The following is a 13,765-nucleotide window of genomic DNA, read 5'->3' as shown; positions in this document are numbered from 1 at the left end:
CCCCAGCAGAAATACCAAAATGAGAATTGCTTCTACAGTTGAGAAGCAAGTGGCAATAGCCCTGTGGACGCTTGCAACACCAGATTGCTGCCGGTCAGTTGGGAATCACTTTGGAGTGGGTAAATCTACTGTGGGGGCTGTTGTGATCCAAGTAGCCAGGGCAATCAATTCACTTCTGCTAAGAAGGGTAGTGACTCTGGGAAACGTGCAGGATGTAGTGGATGGCTTTGCTGCGATGGGGTTTCCTAACTGTGGTGGGGCGATAGACGGAACGCACATCCCTATCTTGGCACCAGACCACCTTGCCAAAGAGTACATAAACCACAAGGGGTACTTCTCAATGGTGTTGCAAGCGCTAGTGGATCACAAGGGCTGTTTCACCACCATCAACGTGGGATGGTCGGGAAAAGTACATGATGCACACATCTTTAGGAACTCCGGTCTCTTCAGAAAGCTGCAAGAAGGAACTTTCTTCGTAGACCAGAAAATTACCGTTGGTGACATTGAAAATGCCAATAGTTATCCTTTGAGACCCAGCCTACCCCTTGCTCCCATGGCTCATGAAGCCGTGCACAGGCAGCCTGAACAGCAGTAAGGAGCAGTTCAACCATAGGCTGAGCAAGTGCAGAATGGTAGTAGAATGTGCCTTTGGACGTTTAAAGGGGCGCTGGTGCAGTTTACTCACTAGGTTAGACCTCAGCGAAAGCAATATTCCCATTGTTGTTGCTGCTTGCTGTGTGCTCCATAATATCTGTGAGAGTAAGGGGGGAAAGTTTCTGGCGGGGTGGGGGGTTGAGGCAGTTCGCCTGGCTGCCAATTATGAGCAGCCAGACACCAGGGCAATAAGAAGAGCACACTGAGGTGCACTGCGTCTCCAAGACGCTTTGAAAACCAGTTTCATGAATGACCCAACACTGATGTGACAGTTGTGTGTGGTGTTCCTTACCAAGCTGCTCCCTTTTTTGCATGTACTGCCCTGTAAACTAAACCCCCACCAACCACAGTGTGCACAGTGAATAAAGAGCCTCTTGTCCTCAATCCATGCATTTTTATTATTCTAACAAACACTGAACAGAGACAGCAATGAATAGCAAAGATAACCCTGGTCTAAGGGCCTGGTAACATGGGGGGGAGGAGGAGCAAGGATACGTAGCTTATTACAATTGCACTGTCTAACAATTAAAGCTGTGGGAATTAGAGCCTTCTGCTCCATGAACCATCCTCTGGAGTTGAGTTCAAGGGATAATGAAGCTCCCCCCCCCCCCCCCGCCCCATTCTAGGATGTCTGGGAGAGGAGGATATGAAACTTGGTGAGGAGGGCAGCTGGTTCATCATTGGGTGCAGCGGGTCTCTAAGGTCTAGCTGCCTTTCCTGCACCTCAGCCAGATGCCTCAGCATGTCTGTTTGCTCCCCCATAAGCTGCAGCATCTCCTCTTGCGTGTTACGCTCTTGTTCCCTGCATGCTTTCCTGCCCTCTTGGTCGGTGTGCATGCTCTCTGACAGTGTAAGCCTCCATGCATTCAGCTGGGCCCTGTCAGTCTCGGAGGAATGCATCAAATCACAGAGTATGTCTTCCCTTGTCTGCTTTTTTTGCCTTCTAATCTGGGACAGCCTTTGTGCTGGTGTGGAGGAAGCACCCACAGACAAGGTTGCAGCCGCAAGGGGCAAAAAAATACACGGGTAGCCTTACAGAACATACAATGCTGAAAACAGAAGGTTAACTTTGAAATGAATGAAACACTTCACAGCAGTAAATACACTCCCCGAGGTATATGGACACATTTTGTCTTCTAAAAGAAGCGCCTACCAGTAAGGTACAACACACGGCAGAGCACTGGGCAGCAGATTTCAGTTTGCAGGCAGGCATGATAAGCACACAAGAAAGGGTAGGTGGTGTCAGGGCACAGCCGGGGACATTTTCTGGTGGGGAAACTCTTGGCACATAAACAGGCTTTTCCGGGGAGCACCCTTTGTGTAGCTGGTCTAGCCACTACTGTATTCTAATTGTTTACCTCAGATTAAACATTAAACACAATTGCATGTAACCCTTGTAGTGTGATTACAAGTGTGCACTCGCCAGAGGTGCCTTCCCCACCATCACGGTCCTGCAACAATAGGCCCTGGCAGGGGATTGGGTCCAGAGTTAGGAAAAGGTCCTGGCTGTCGGTGAGAATGGATCCTCCGCTTGCCTGCTGCGCATTCTCCTCCTCCTCCTCCTCTTCCTCATCAACAATGTCCCCCTCATTGTTGCCCGAGGCCGCCTGGGGCCCCTGGGAGGTATCCATGGAAAGTGTTGGGGTACTCGTGGGGTCCCTGCCTAGAATCACATGCCGCTGCTCATAGAAGCGGCATGTCTGCTGCTCAGAACCAGAGCGACTGTTTGCCTCCCTTGTCTTCTGGTATGCTTGCCTGAGCTCCTTTATTTTCACACAGCACTGCCATGTGTCCCTGGTGTAGCCTTTGTCCCCCATGCCCTGTGCGATTTTGGCATAGATGTCAGTGTTTCTTCTGCTGGTTTGGAGCTCTGCCTGCATAGACTCTTCTCCCCACACAGCAATCAGATCCACTCCTGTATGCTCCATGCTGGAGCGTTTTGCGGCCCTGGGCAGGCATGATCAGCTGTGCTGGTGAGCTCTCCATGCTGATCAAACAGGAAATGAAATTCAAAAGTTCCCGGGGCTTTTCCTGTCTACCTGGCTGAAGTTCAGTGGAGTTGAAAGTGCTGTCCAGAGCAGTCACATTGGAGCACTCTGGGACACCTCCCGGAGGCCAATCCCGTCAAATTACACAGCATTGTGTCTACACTATCCCTAATTTGACCTGGGAAGGTCGACTCTAGCGCCATGCCTCTCGCCGAGGTGGCGTACAGGCGTCAATCTTAGAAGCCCTTTAGGTCGGCGGAAAGGGCTCAGTAGTGTAGATACGCACATTATAAATTCGACCTAACGTGGCACATATTGACTAAATGCCATAGTGTAGACCAGGCCTCAGTAAAAGGAAACATTTAGTTTTGGAACTCTTGACCCATTGAAGTCAAAAGGCTTATAGATAGTCTCACAAATAGCTTTCCAAAATGAGTTGAATATGTTTTATCCTACTTCATATTGTCCAGTCACAGTGCAAACAACCTGTGTTAATCCAAACTCATTATTAAACATGGATTCAGTTAATATAACTTTTCATAAATATAGAAGGAGTGACAGCATCACTAAGTTTCAGTATCATTTGTGAGGGAAAGTTAATGATTTTGCTGGACTGTGCTTCGCTTAATCCTTTTTTTTTTTTTTTTTGTATATTAATATCCGCTAACATTCTTCTTTGAGTGATTGCACATGTCCGTTCCACTGTAGGGGCATGTGCACCCAGTACACAGTTGTCAGAGATTTTTCCCTCAGAAAAACAGGGAACACAGGAAGTTAGGCTGGAAGCAGTGCAGTCCCACAGACAGAGCAGTGCAGAGGGTTAATAAAGTTCTACGTGTTCATCTTAATCTGCATTCAGCTTCACTCCTTGCAAATGAAACAGTATCCAAGCCATGCTAAAATGACATGCTAAAACGGGGCACAACTATTTTGAAATTGGATTCTCAACTGGGTGCCCTCAACACTTTATAATGTATAAGGGATCTTTAAAAAGTAAATACAATCCAGCAGTTGATCCAGTAGGCGGAAGAGGTGTTATTCAGAATTTGTTTTACCTGTAGCAATATCTTATGCAATATCTTAACTGTGGGTTTTAATGCTTGTGGGGGAGGGTACGCACAAGAGAGTGCCACATGTGCAGCAGCTGCTTCCCTCTGTTTTCACTCACCCCTCTGAATTCAAAGAGACTTGCCCACTGTGTCTTATCGCCTCCACTTGTGTATCATTTAACTAAAAGCTGCTGTGAGGCTTGTGTCACACACGTATAAAGTCGCAAACTAGATGGAGTGTAATACATGCCTCTCATTTAGCTTGCTAGGGGTGTGTGGCAAAGAACTGTTCTTTATACTGCAGCACACAGTGGCGTTGAAACAATTGTTATAGTGGGGGGCGCTGAAAGTCATTGAACAAAACTGTAAATCCTGTATATGATGGAAACAACTTCAAGCCCGGGGGTGCTGCCACACCCCCATCATCTCTAGTTCCAGCACCCCTGATGGCACACGCACTTTTCAGACAAATAAGAGAAAGCCTAGTCTGAATAGCTAATCATCTAAATTTAGGCAGATATCTTAAACTGATCATGGGGGAGGTGAAGAGCTAGCTGTAAATTAGAGGAAAGGGGGAAAGTTGCTTTCCATCTCTATCGAGACTGAAGATCTAATACTATATTGTAAGCTGTATAATATACTGCTTTACAATAGGGTGTTTTTTTCTTATCCTTTAGCACTTGTCTTTGATCACATTGATTAGGGTAACAATGAGAAGCTGACCTAGTAAGACATTTGAGTGGTAAAGAGTGTTCTATAGGAATAACTTGTGCTGGTGACGTTGTGCAAACTGGAAAAAACAGGGTGTGCCTAATGTAAAAGTATCTACTTCCTCCAGCAGTTACATCTTCCCATATATGGCTACTGTTATACCTCACATGCCAGACAGACAAGCGACTGTACAGTTTGTTATTGAGACGATAGCCCTGAGGATAGGAGAGAGAATCATGAGTCACCTTCCAAACAGGTTTGAACTGGTGTGAGATAATGGTACGAACATATTTTAGAAACTGGTCTAAACTAGCCCGTAAGAAAGAGTGGTAGGTGTGGATTAAAAAAAAGACCGTCACATGCTACGGAGAAAGGGAGCTGGACTAACAAGAAACTGTGGCTGCAACTGCCTGCGAAACAAATACCATGAGGATTCACTATGGAGGCAGCTTTGCCCAAAGAAGAAGGTCAGAGACAGAACTTTGCAGCCATGCTGTAGGTATTATTTCATATTTATAACTTAAAGGTCTATCCCTCTTAGTGATATGTTAGTCTGGGGAGTAGTTATGTTTACTTAACTTTGTTTGCTTATTTTTTCTCTCTGTTTTTAATGAAGGCAAATTGACTTTGCAATGAGTGACAAGTATGGTGCAGTAAATCATTGGTGGAATATTTATGAGAAGGAAAACTGACTTCTGACCATAAGGATGGCAGAAGCAGCACAGAAGGAATAACCTAGACCCTGGCTGAAAGGCAGAGAGAAATCCTGAAGATGAGGCAAAGGACTAGATTTGGTGACAAAAACAACTTTGAATTTCTCTTCCCTTTCAATAACTTGCAGTTCATACAGTCAATGATGACTGCTGTATTTGAGTGGAGAGTTCATTTCCTGTATTGATGGCCAAAGGATTTAACTGAGACTACAAGACCAAGAAATTATGCTAAGTAAAAATGCATTAGCAACTCTTGTGTACAGTAAACGGTTCTGGAAGCAACACATTTTTCAGGGTGAGGGAATAATTCAAGTCACTCATAGAAACTGACTGCAGGACTCTGAGTCGCCTAAAAGATGAGGGAGTGGATTTATGTTTGTCTAGGTATAGCTGAATCACTTGAATCCCACTCATTGCCTCAAGGAAGAAAGGTTATTCTGCAGAATGGCTCATCCTGGTAGGCGGGATAGAATCAATAATTTTATTTGTTCTGAGTCTATAGTGCACTTCATCCCAAAAAATTCCAGAGCCTTCAGATAAACTCTACAAAGGAATCCCAGCCTTTGTAAAAGTGCTGTGGCATGAGTCCAAAGCACTACCTTTTACAGTAGTGTTATTGCAGTGGGGGGAAGGATAGCTCAGTGGTTTGAGGATTGCCCTGCTAAACCCATCGTTGTGAGTTCACATTTAGGGATCTGGAGCAAAAATCTATCTGGGGACTGGTCCTGCTTTGAGCAGGGGGTTAGACTAGATGACCTCCTGAGGTCCCTTCCAATACTGATATTCTATGAAGGAGGAATTTTAGGCCCGGACTAACTCATCAGAGGCACTGTAATTTCTACTATTACACAGAAAGTGTCTAGAGAGCTCTGCTGTCCCTGTGAGATGCCTGGTTTGGAGGTTTCCTCTTCAAATCATTATCAAGAAAACAGCATGAAACTCATCTGCTTTGAAAAAACAAAGGTCTGAGCTGACCCCATGGAGATTTGAACTCATGATTTAAGGGAATCTATTGTAAGTACTTCATACTTGATGCTTAGATCACAAAATTACTGTAAATAGTAAAGAACACAAGGAGGCAATAGAAACATAACAAACTTCTGTAATACTCTGCTCCTTTGGGCTTGGCAATAGGAACTGGGACAAGAACAGGAGCTTACCCCTTTCTAAGCAAAGCTGCCATTTCTCTGTGCCTAACCCAACTCCAATTTAGCATTCCCTAGTCATACAATCCAATAGAGTCCCCCAGTTCTCGGTGCTGCACCATGTGCTGTGGAATATGTGCTGCTGGTTTGCAGAGATCACACTTCTCAAAACGGCTAAGTGAGGGGTGAAGTGCTGTGATCTCCCCAGAGACTTCTTAGGTAGGGATCAAAATGGGCAGAGCTCGTGTTGTGTGGGAAGTGTCATTTTAATGCTGCATTTCCTGTTTTTCTCATGTAATGCTACGTCTTGTAAGAGGACCTTAATGCTGCATTTCTTGGTTTCTCAGATGTTTTGGGAATTATCACATTCTGAAAGGGTACAAGGAGCACAGGCAGAGCTGAGTTACTACAACCTTAACTCCATGTTAAAGATTTTTGCTTATGAAATTGTGTTTGGTGCCCATTGGATGCTGATAGTCACATTTGCTATTGCACACTTCTGAAAAAGTGGTACTGTGAAATGCCTAATAAAAAGTTACTGACGTGATCAGGGAAGAGGAAAAATAAGCAGAATGTTTGGCTGCCTATTTAATAAAATATGAGAACCCAATTAAACTAGCTGGGTATAAGCAATAAAAAATGAAGCTGACAGTTAAGCAAGGTTTGCATTTAAATCCATTAAGAGACTGAAGCTATTCTTTACAGTCACTGAAACCAGTGACAGAAACACCTGTCTGAGGTAAGCCAGTACTCAGCAATACTTCACAGTGATCTTATGAGAAAAGCTGCTGTCTTAATTGATTATTAACTAGTAAATTCCTGCACAAAGTGTTCTAATGCAAAACTCAACTTTCTCTCTCCCCACTCTCCAGATTCAGTAATGAAGATGCAAATTGTTGTTTAATATTCAACTGCTGCTTCCTCTGAAGGTATATCTCACAAGAATTTACTTACCTTTAAATGCAACACCTTATTAAATAGTGTAGATGTATGGTATTGTGAATGGAATTTCTGGCCAAGGATGAAAACCATGATCTGATTGCATACCTGTTTACAATGATATGCACAAGTATGATGGGTTAAAGGATTTACCTGAGGCCAGACTGACATCCATAAGATATTTAAGTATTTTTGTTTTTAAATTAAACCTTTTATTATTAGTATTTGCACTTCTGCTAGTGAAAGCATAACAGATTTATGTTGTTTTACATTGTTTTAAAATATTTTTCTGTTAGGATACCTAGTTGTAAACTGTTATTTGCTTGCAAGACTAGCAAATGGAACTTCTGGATCTGAAAAATAAATTGCTATAACAGCTGGTATAAAGATTGTACAGGATTAAGTAGAGCACATTTATTTTCAGCTATGTTTTTGCTATGAACTAGAAAAGTGCAGACAAACCTTGACTACCCTGTAGGCCTAAAGACAACTTTGCTAGTTAGTGTTTATACCAACCCCACTCTTGGTATAGTGTATTGACATAACAGACTTTAAAAACAACTGTGTAAATAAAGCACTGCAATTGATTTGCTTTTATATGTGTTGGCTACATTTCAAAATTGCACACAAAATATTACCCAATTATGGCCTACATTTGCCTTGATATCATAAGGATATGGAATTGGAGCGCTTGAAAAACCAAAATTGTATTTAAAAATGCACATTCAGTTTCTTTATTTCAACACACTCTTATTGTAATTGTCATTCTCTAGCCTGCCTCTGTGAATAACGAACAAGATGATGCTAAAGAGAGAAAACTCTTGACAGTGAAAGGCACTTTTAAGTCAGGGAACTGATTGCTACATGAAAGTATTTGCACTCCAGTTGCATCATTGTTTTAAAAGTGTTTTTATGTACAGGCTTTTTGAGCTCCTCAGGGGAGGGACTTCTAAAAAGTCCCACAGTAACTAGAAAATGCAACAAGAAGTTCGAGGAGGGAAGGTATTGTGCTGAGGAGGAGAGGGAAGAGTGAAAAAATGACCACAAAGATTTGCAACATCTCAAGTGCAACAGGAATGGGCATTACTGGATGGTTTTCTACTATGGCTTGAATTTGGTTATTTTTAAAAGGACACTATCCGCTTTAAAGCTAGTCAATGTAAAAAAAAAAAAAAAAAGTTAGGCACAGTTACTACAAATATTCCAAAGTCCCCTTGGGAAGAAAACGTTGTTAAAATGAGGCATGTGTTATTCAGAATTAAGGCTGAGAGTTTGTCACAGAGGTCACCGATTCTGTGACTTTCCATGACCTCCATGACTTCTGCAGCCTGATGGTGTGCTTGGCCTGGGGGCAGCTCAGGCAGCCCCTGCACCAGGCGCACTGGCCGCTGCTGGGACAGTCTCAGGGCCAGATTAACCACTAGGCTAATAAGGCGATAGCCTTAGGCCCTCCTATTTTTTAGGCTCTACTTGTCAGGCAGGGGGCACAGTCAGGGCCTGGGGGGGGGGGGGGGGGCGGAGCGAGCTTGCTCACACAGCCCTGCTGGAGTGCTCCTGTCAGCAGGAAAGGCAAAGCAGCCACCTGTGGCTTGGAAGGAGCTCAGGCGGCAGCCTGTTGCTTCTGCTCCGTCCCGTCTGTGTCTCCCCCACACTGCAGGAACACACTGCCAGGTATCCGGTTACCACTGGTGACCAGACACTAAAAATCCAGTTACCACGGGAACTCGTGCCAGACGTGGGTGTAGTTTGAGCAAGCTTTGTGTGTGTCCCCCTGCTCCCCCCACCCCCAATTTCTCCGGAGCTCTGCTTTAGCTGTCAGGGAGGGAAGAGGCTCCCCCTGTCCCTCTCCTCGGCTGAGGCTGGCAGTCAGCTCCAGGACACTGCCTCCTGGGTCCTAGTGCCCATCGCCATCATCTTCTATGTGTGCCGGGTCCCGTTTCTGAACAACTGGCGAGTGCCTGGGGGGAGCGGGGCAGGGCAGGTGGTGAGGGAGACTCACTACCAGAGTGGTAGGGTGGAAAGCTTGCACAGAACCTGCCCACACTCTATCCAGCTCCAGCCAGAACTATTGCCCCTCCAGTGTATAAGGACTGAATTCCCACACATTTGTAGGAAAAACAACAAAACATCCCATTCTGGATACCAGTACTTTAACTTTTACAGTACCTACAATCGAGAGGCTTCAGATTTATGATGCACTGTGTTCAATACTGTATTGAACTGTACTAAAAACCGAAGAAATCCAATTTTTTTCTTTGATGTATTTTTTCTGCACTGGGATGCCCAGGCAACCAAGTTCTTTCCTTATTCTGAGCCTCGTTCCACAGGCCAACGCATCTTTGTACTTTTAAGGGGTTGCAACACGCAGAGGAAGCTCAACACACAATGTTGTAGGTTTCTCCCTCCCATCTCCCTCAAGGATTTTAAATCCACTTTCTGATAGAAAGAGTGGCTGAATAGGCTAAAGGTAGGTTCTGTCCATTTGCTGGTTCTCTAGCAGTTCAATCCATCATAAAAGTACCTCACATTTGATTTCTTTTGAGTTTCATTCCAAAAACTTAAAGCTAAATAAACCTAAAGTTAGTCCTCATTTTTCTGCCCAAACTCAAACTAACTTCTTTCCCAAGTGGAAAATGTTGGATAAGCCTGGAATGTGATTCGAGAAGGGAATGAGAACACAGGCCAATTCCTGCTCACAGTTACATCTGGGTAGCCTTATTGACTTCAGGGAGAACAGATTTTTGCACAAGAATAAATTTTGGTCCCTTCTGCTTTTTCACACCTGGAATAAGCAGAATCTCATTCACTTTCCTCCCCTAAACTTTGAGCACCTTAAGGGAAAAAAATAAACAAGGTCTGCTTGATTTACACATGCAAATGAAACAGGAAGCTCTCCTTTCATTCTACACCAGCCTTAAACAAACACCAGGCCTGATGTAACAAGCAAGGGTGTCACTACAGCAGCCTTGGTTGTACTATTCTTTTGAAAGATCCTTAATGGTTCTTTTAAGATGCAGATTTTCATTGAAGTCTTTTTGTTCAGGGGGGCAAACATGAGCATTGACCTGCTAAACCCAGGGTTGTGAGTTCAATCCTTGAGGGGGACATTTAGGGATCTGGGGCAAAAATCTGTCTGGGAATTGGTCCTGCTCTGAGCAGGGGGTTGGACTAGATGAGCTCCTGAGGTCCCTTCCAAACCTAATATTCTAATGCAAAAGGGGATAGCTCTGTTTTGTCAACTCCTAGTCACTCAAAAGGTGAAAGGCTTTAGATTAAGTTTGTTTAATGTTTGTACAGTGATTTTAAAGAGCTAACATAGTACAGAAGTGCTAAATATTATGACTGGGCAACCATCTAAAGATCTGTGTCACTTCTAGCTGTTACCCTTTTCTTAAAAAAAGTTTAAAACAAACAAATGCAAACTGTAGGGGGCTGGTGCACACAGAACTCATGCTTAAAAAAAACCTCATGTCAGAGCTGCTGATCACACATTCTAGAATAGATAATACTTAGTCCTGCCATGAGTGCAGGGGGCCGGACTAGATGACCTCTCGAGGTCCCTTCTAGTCCTATGATTTTATTCTATGATTCTATAAAAAACATCAGGCACTTTCAAGAGAGTACAAGCAATAATTTTAGAGGTTGTTAATCTTGGCGTAGTCTGTTTTACCAGTGTAATGAGCACAATTATCTCATAGGACACTATCCAGCTGTGTTCCAATATGGCAATGTATCCTCGATCTGTTTAAAGATTAAAAAACACTAGTTAGAGGCACTGGGACGGTAGTTGTTTTTAGATGCTATTTTGGTTTCAATCCATTGGATAGCAGCACGAAAGGGGGTGTTTGTAAAGTAAAAAAATACTACACTGGTAATCTGATTGCAATAGCTTGCATAAAAGAAGCCTACATAAAAAGACAGCAGCAGCTAGGGTCACATGTGCTTTCCATTGCTTCCTGTAAAATGCTGTGTTGACTCCTAAAGCAAAGCTTTTTCCATGAGATGGCCATATTAACTAGCATATTGAGACCAAGCTTAATCTGGGGAAATGTTATATATTACATGTGCTTGCATGGCCTTTTGGAAAAAAATATTTAGAACTACAGAGCTTGGGCCGGCAAATGTATTCAAAATGATTCATTTCTATATCACGGGTCAGGTGGTCAGATCCTCAGCTTGTGTGAACTGTCATAGCTCTATGGACACTGGCAGAAGCTCTGTCCCCAGCTCATACAGTTCTTCAGGTATTTGAAAGGCCAAAATGAGCCACTCTCCTTACTACTTTATCGCAAAGGGGTAAAAAGCATGAAGAATAGTTTATAATCAAGTGCAAACTAAAGCCATCACATTTTTCATCTTCATTTTAGGTCTGAACAAGTGACAGTGGCAATGTTAGGATTTCCTCAGAGACCTTTTCCACTCGGCTTAGCCGGAACACCTCTCCAGTTCTGGGGATAACACTTTATCCAGCTCTCTCGAATCCAAGAAATCAGCTCAACTCTGGACTCATCACTGAGGTTTCATTATTGGCATACAATCAAACTACACTTGAGTTGATCAGGCTCAAGTGTAGCAGGTGGGTACAGGGTATACCGCACTTTCAACGTACATGATCATGAGTTCGCTTATATACACTCTTTTACTTAATACTATTGGCTAATGTCACTTTATGATTGGTCTACTAATTTTTGTACCAATCTCTGTACGGATCATGAACTGTCCACAAGCTACAAAGTATGCTAGTAAGCAAAGCTGCAGCTGCAAGTTTATCACACATTAACTCTTCTTACTATTTCTTTATCTACTAAGTACATGTTATTTACAAGGCCACTTGTGAGTTTATGCTTTGTCCAGTGTTAACCTCTGTTTTCTTACTTCTGTTCTGTTTTATTGTTCATGCAAGGCTTACAGGCAGGAGATTAGATGGGGAGATAGATGCACCAGATAGCTTTCAGCTGGATGGCATCTGCATGCAGGAGTAGCCTTTGCATTCCTAAAGCAAATAGTACCCTGGGATTTAAATAGTGGCTAGATATATGTATATATCAGTAAGTCTAGTCTAGACAGCATCTAAATTAAGAGGTTAACTAAAAAAAATGAAGGAAGGAAAGGACCCTCATGCTTTAGGGTAAAAGCTAATTTACTGTGGGAGTTAGGAAGGAATTTTCTTTCCTTTAAAATAAGTTTAAATATAATAATAAAGGTTTTTATACTGTCCATTCATGCATCAGGTGTCAGGCCACTGCTGGAGAAAGGATGCTAAACTAGATTGATACTGGTCTGTTTTAACATGGCAGTATCTGAAGTAGACATGTGGCTATAATATTACCCTAATGTACTATGGTTCCATAACAATATATAACACACTTTAGAAACAATAGCTGCATTCTTGCAAAATAGTTTCCCCTCACTTCCCCTGCCTCCATTCTATTCAGATGGAGTAGGCGGACACATAGAGCGATTACTTTCAATTCTGTTTGTTAGGTTAAGGAATAAAACACTAGTATGACTGAAGCTCATAATGTGCCAGAGAGGCTATACGAGACTTGAATACCCATGACCTACAGGGAAAGCAACGATTCTCAGAAAGCAAATTGCCACAGTAAAAAGTGAAACACTGAATACTAATAAACCTTGCTAATTAACAAGTCATGTCAACTTCCTTCAAGTTAGTTCTTCTCACCATCAAGATAACACTTCACCAAGATTTATTAGCAGTGTTCCTTTAAAACCATTGGAGGGCAGACTTGAACTGGAAGCTATTTTTATTACTTTCAGTTACAGTAACTTAAAATACCAGTTAGTCCCTTGTATTCATAGCTGACAGTACTCTCACCAGTTCTCCACTACTCTAATTACTCTGGTGCTCGATAAACCCCACTTTACAACTGCTGCTTTGACAAAGGGAGAGTGTTGTGCTGTGTGTGTTTAAATAAAGATGTTAACGGGGGAGTGGGTGACTCACTGTATTAGCAGCCGCATATTATTCACAAAAGAGAATCTACATAGTTTACTTAATTATATATATATCAAAGCATTTTACAAAGCAGGTCTATATCATTATCCACATTTTACAGCTGGGGAAATGGGCACAGAGTGGTGATGTGACTTGCCGGTTACCCAGAACGCAACTGGCAGAGCCAGGAGTACAGCCGAGATCATCCAATTCCCATATGCTCTATCCACTAAGATGCTCTGCGCTTCTTTCTCAAGGAATGAAAACTCCATGTCATGAACAAGTCTTTATAGGAAACCATACTTATAGCCTCTATTTTATGCTCACATTACCCAATAGTAATTTGACCAACATACACAGCCACATATTTAAACTTTGAAAACATCACTTTATTTTAAAAAAAGAGAAACTGCATTCAAGAAAGCTTTAGTGAAGAAATGATTGCCCATGCAGTCACTAACTTGTTTGAACAATTGGATGCTGAGCTAGTTTTTTTGCATTAAAAAATAAAATCAAAGTAGGAAAGAAAGAAGTGCTGCAAAAAACCCTAAATCATTTAGTATAATAACTTCAATGAACCTTTCAAATAAGGGGAAAATATTTATATTGA

The 13,765-nt window shown here is 42.7% G+C and overlaps 1 long non-coding RNA gene and 1 other non-coding gene across 2 annotated transcripts; both read left to right on the top strand.

Moving 5' to 3' along the window:
* The first annotated feature begins 4,592 nt into the window (after positions 1-4,592).
* Positions 4,593-11,991, top strand: LOC135873640 (uncharacterized). Its single transcript, XR_010561134.1, has 3 exons — positions 4,593-4,897; positions 7,133-7,189; positions 11,567-11,991. It is a non-coding gene; the product is annotated as an uncharacterized LOC135873640 (long non-coding RNA).
* Positions 7,273-7,361, top strand: LOC135875355 (small nucleolar RNA SNORD93). Its single transcript, XR_010561228.1, has one exon. It is a non-coding gene; the product is annotated as a small nucleolar RNA SNORD93 (small nucleolar RNA).
* Positions 11,992-13,765: the final 1,774 nt, after the last annotated feature.

This window comes from Emys orbicularis, chromosome 2, assembly GCF_028017835.1.
Source record: "Emys orbicularis isolate rEmyOrb1 chromosome 2, rEmyOrb1.hap1, whole genome shotgun sequence".
NCBI classification, from domain to species: Eukaryota; Metazoa; Chordata; order Testudines; family Emydidae; genus Emys; species Emys orbicularis.
This window is presented reverse-complemented; position numbering and strand designations above follow the sequence as displayed.